The 5,283-nt window shown below is 39.7% G+C and overlaps 1 pseudogene; it reads right to left on the bottom strand.

Moving 5' to 3' along the window:
* Window positions 1-1,431: 1,431 nt before the first annotated feature.
* Window positions 1,432-2,298, bottom strand: LOC129534357 (hsc70-interacting protein-like; annotated as a pseudogene).
* Between the last annotated feature and the right edge of the window lie 2,985 nt (window positions 2,299-5,283).

Here is a 5,283-nt window from a genome sequence, read left to right as displayed (position 1 = left end):
TTTTGTTTGCTTTGTCGAAGATCAGTTGGCTGTAAGTATTTAGGTTTATTTCTGGGTTCCCTGTTCTGTTCCATTGTCCTATGGGCCTATTTTTATACCAGTACCATGCTGGTTTGGTGACTATGGCCTTATAGTATAGTTTGAAATCAGGTAATATGATGCCTCCAGATTTGTTATTTTTGCTTAGTCTTGTTTTGGTGATGTGGGCTCTTTTTCAATACCATATGAATTTTATAATTGTTTTTTCTAATTCTGTGAAGCATGATGGTGGTATTTTGATGGGAATTGCATTGAGTTTGTAGATTGCTTTTGGCAGTATGCTGATTTTCACAATATTGATTCTACCGGCCGGGTGTGGTGGCTCATACCTGTAATCCCAGCACTTTGGGAGGCCAAGGCAGGTGGATCACTTCTCAGGAGTTTGAGATCAGCCTGGCCAACATGGCAAAACCCTGTCCTTACTAAAAACACAAAAATTAGGTGGACGTGGTGGTGCATGCCTGTAATCCCAGCTACTGGGGGGGCTGAGGCATGAGAATCATTTGAACCCAGAAGCGGAGGTTGCAGTGAGCTGAGATGGCACCACTGCACTCCAGCCTGGGTGACAGAGTGACACTGTGTCTCAAAAAAGAAAAAAAAATTGATTCTATCTATCCATGAGCATGGGATGTGATTCCATTTGTTTGTGTCATATATAGTTTATTTCAGCAGTGTTCTGTAGTTTTCTTTGTAGAGGTCTTTCACCTCCTTGGTTAGGTATATTCATATATATATATATAATTTTTTTTCCAGCTATTGTTAAAGGAGTTGTGTTCTTGATTTGATTCTCAGCTTGGTCACTATACAGAAGAGCACCTGTATAGAAGAGTACACTGATTGTGTACATTAATTTTGTGTCTAAAAACTTTGCTGAATTCTTTTATCAGTTCTAGGAGATCTCTGGAAGATTCTTTAGGGATTTCTAGGTAAGTGATTATATCATCAGCAAACAGGGACAGTTTGACTTCCTCTTTACCAGTTTGGATGCCGTTTCTTTCTTTCTTTTTTTTTTTAATCCTCAAATGAGTTATGTTTGCCTCACACTAATAACTTTTATTTCACTCAAATTAAAGCAATAATCTTCCATACATAAGTATCTTCTCTGCCCAATAATTCAAAGAAAAAAAAATCCAAAATGATTAGTAAAGAAAAATATAAGAATTAACAGACCCTTTAAATTTGTTTTAAATATTTTGAAGATTTAAAAAGTGTTTAAAGTTTGTAATTCCTAGTAGGAAAACATTATCTGAATGAATACCCTAATGGCAAAGCACTGTAGAATGCTTCAGCTGCATTTGGGGGAGAGAGGTAGGGATTATCTTCAAAGCACTCCAGGTCTCTTGATGAGAAGGTCAGAGGTACATTGGTTTGTATTATTGCGACATCCATAAGGTGATCTAGGTTGCTTTTCCTTTAGCAAGGGCTTTATTTATCAGAAGGGCATTACGCTTGACCTCCAAATTTGGCTGACAATTTACTGATGAGATTCATAACCTTTGGGTTGTTCTGCTATTTTGACATATTTGCTGGGTTCTGAGCCACGTCCTGGAAGGCCACCATAACTTCTGGATCCTGCATGGCTGCAAGAACCTCTGGATCACTAAGAATTTCATTGAGTCCAGGCATTCCGGCCATTCCAGGCATGCCCCCTGCCATACCAGGCATTCCTCCAGGAAAATTACCAGGCATTCCCCCAGGAAAGCGACCTGGAAAAGAGCCATACTAAGCTCCTGACTGTCGTCTGGCTTCGTCCTCCCTGTGGGCTCTCTCATGCTTTTCTCGAGCCTTCTTAACTTGTTCTATTCTTTCTTTGATCTCTCGCTCTTCACGTTTTCGCTCATACTTTCTCTGATGTTCTGCAATTTTCTGTGCCCTAGGTTGAACTTCTTTCAGCATTGCACTAGCATCTTCATCATAATCCAATTTACAGGCAAGGGCAAGATCATGGGCTGCTTCTTCCCAGTGGCCTAGAAGTCTGTGTGCTTTCCCCCACCACTTGGAAGGCTGAGCTGAATCAGGATTTATTTCAATGGCTCTGTCACAGTCTTGGATGGCAGCATTTGGCTTCTGTAATTTGACGAAGACACTGGCCCTCTTGGCATACAAAATGGCCAAGCGAGGATTCAGCTTGATGGCATCTGTGAATAAGTCAATGGCCTTCTGGAGTTCACCATCATTTAGGGCTTCAATAGCAGCCACGTTTTAATCATTTGCCTGATCCATCATCTCCTCTGTTATCTCTGCATTTTCATCTCCCATTTCTTTTTTTTTTTATACTTTAAGTTTTAGGGTACATGTGCACATTGTGCGGTTAGTTACATATGTATACATGTGCCATGCTGGTGCACTGCACCCACTAACTCGTCATCTAGCATTAGGTATATCTCCCAATGCTATCCCTCCCCCCTCCCCCCACCCCACCACAGTCCCCAGAGTGTGATATTCCCCTTCCTGTGTCCATGTGATCTCATTGTTCAATTCCCACCTATGAGTGAGAATATGCAGTCTTTGGTTTTTTGTTCTTGTGATAGTTTACTGAGAATGATGCTTTCCAATTTCATCCATGTTCCTACAAAGGACATGAACTCATCATTTTTTATGGCTGCATAGTATTCCATGGTGTATATGTGCCACATTTTCTTAATCCAGTCTATCATTGTTGGGCATTTGGGTTGGTTCCAAGTCTTTGCTATTGTGAATAATGCCGCAATAAACATACGTGTGTATGTGTCTTTATAGCAGCATGATTTATAGTCATTTGGGTATATACCCAGTAATGGGATGGCTGGGTCAAATGGTATTTCTAGTTCTAGATCCCTGAGGAATCACCACACTGACTTCCACAAAGTTTGAACTAGTTTACAGTCCCACCAACAGTGTAAAAGTGTTCCTATTTCTCCACATCCTCTCCAGCACCTGTTGTTTCCTGACTTTTTAATGGTTGCCATTCTAACTGGTGTGAGATGGTATCTCATTGTGGTTTTGATTTGCATTTCTCTGATGGCCAGTGATGATGAGCATTTTTTCATGTGTTTTTTGGCTGCATAAATGTCTTCTTTGAGAAGCGTCTGTTCATGTCCTTTGCCCACTTTTTGATGGGGTTGTTTTTTTCTTGTAAATTTGTTTGAGTTCATTGTAGATTCTGGATATTAGCCCTTTGTCAGATGAGTAGGTTGCGAAAATTTTCTCCCATTCTGTAGGTTGCCTGTTCACTCTGATGGTAGTTTCTTTTGCTGTGCAGAAGCTCTTTAGTTTAATTAGATCCCATTTGTCAATTTTGTCTTTTGTTGCCATTGCTTTTGGTGTTTTAGACAAGAAGTCCTTGCCCATGCCTATGTCCTGAATGGTAATGCCTAGGTTTTCTTCTAGGGTTTTTATGGTTTTAGGTCGAACATTTAAGTCTTTAATCCATCTTGAATTGATTTTTGTATAAGGTGTAAGGAAGGGCTCCAGTTTCAGCTTTCTCCATATGGCTAGCCAGTTTTCCCAGCACCATTTATTAAATAGGGAATCCTTTCCCCATTGCTTGTTTTTCTCAGGTTTGTCAAAGATCAGATAGTTGTAGATATGTGGCGTTATTTCTGAGGGCTCTGTTCTGTTCCATTGATCTATATTTCTGTTTTGGTACCAGTACCATGCTGTTTTGGTTACTGTATCCTTGTAGTATAGTTTGAAGTCAGGTAGTGTGATGCCTCCAGCTTTGTTCTTTTGGCTTAGGATTGACTTCGCGATGTGGGCTCTTTTTTGGTTCCATATGAACTTTTAAGTAGTTTTTTCCAATTCTGTGAAGAAAGGCATTGGTAGCTTGATGGGGATGGCATTGAATCTATAAATTACCTTGGGCAGTATGGCCATTTTCACGATATTGATTCTTCCTACCCATGAACATGGAATGTTCTTCCTTTGTTTGTATCCTCTTTTATTTCCTTGAGCAGTGGTTTGTAGTTCTCCTTGAAGAGCTCCTTCACATCCCTTGTAAGTTGGATTCCTAGGTATTTTATTCTCTTTGAAGCAATTGTGAATGGGAGTTCACTCATGGTTTGGCTCTTTGTCTGTTGTTGGTGTATAAGAATGCTTGTGATTTTTGTACTTGATTTTGTATCCTGAGACTTTGCTGAAGTTGCTTATCAGCTTAAGGAGATTTTGGGCTGAGACAATGGGGTTTTCTAGATATACAGTCATGTCATCTGCAAACAGGGACAATTTGACTTCCTCTTTTCCTAATTGAATACCCTTTATTTCCTTCTCCTGCCTAATTGCCCTGGCCAGAACTTCCAACACTATGTTGAATAGGAGTGGTGAGAGAGGGCATCCCTGTCTTGTGCCAGTTTTCAAAGGGAATGCTTCCAGTTTTTGCCCATTCAGTATGATGTTGGCTGTGGGTTTGTCATAGATAGCTCTTATTATTTTGAAATACGTCCCATCAATACCTAATTTATTGAGAGTTTTCGGCATGAAGTGTTGTTGAATTTTGTCAAAGGCCTTTTCTGCATCTATTGAGATAATCATGTGGTTTTTGTCTTTGGCTCTGTTTATATGCTGGATTACATTTATTGATTTGCGTATATTGAACCAGCCTTGCATCCCAGGGATGAAGCCCACTTGATCGTGGTGGATAAGGTTTTTGATGTGCTGCTGGATTTGTTTTGCCAGTATTTTATTGAGGATTTTTGCATCAATGTTCATCAAGGATATTGGTCTAAAATTCTCTTTTTTGGTTGTGTCTCTGCCCGGCTTTGGTATCAGAATGATGCTGGCCTCATAAAATGTGTTAGGGAGGATTCCCTCTTTTTCTATTGATTGGAATAGTTTCAGAAGGAATGGTACCAGTTCCTCCTTGTACCTCTGGTAGAATTCGGCTGTGAATCCATCTGGTCCTGGACCCTTTTTGGTTGGTAAACTATTGATTATTGCCACAATTTTAGATCCTGTTCTTGTTCTATTCAAAGATTCAACTTCTTCCTGGTTTAGTCTTGGGAGAGTGTATGTGTCAAGGAATTTATCCATTTCTTCTAGATTTTCTAGTTTATTTGCATAGAGGTGTTTGTGGTATTCTCTGATGGTAGTTTGTATTTCTGTGGGATCAGTGGTGATATCCCCTTTATTATTTTTTATTGTGTCCATTTGATTCTTCTCTCTTTTTTTCTTTATTAGTCTTGCTAGCGGTCTATCAATTTTGTTGATCCTTTCAAAAAGCCAGCTCCTGGATTCATTAATTTTTTGAAGGGTTTTTTTGTGTCTCTA

The sequence above is a fragment of the Gorilla gorilla genome, chromosome 5 (genome assembly GCF_029281585.2).
Source record: "Gorilla gorilla gorilla isolate KB3781 chromosome 5, NHGRI_mGorGor1-v2.1_pri, whole genome shotgun sequence".
Classification (NCBI taxonomy): Eukaryota; Metazoa; Chordata; class Mammalia; order Primates; family Hominidae; genus Gorilla; species Gorilla gorilla.
Note: the sequence above shows the minus strand (reverse complement) of the source record. Positions and strands in the feature narration are given on the sequence as shown.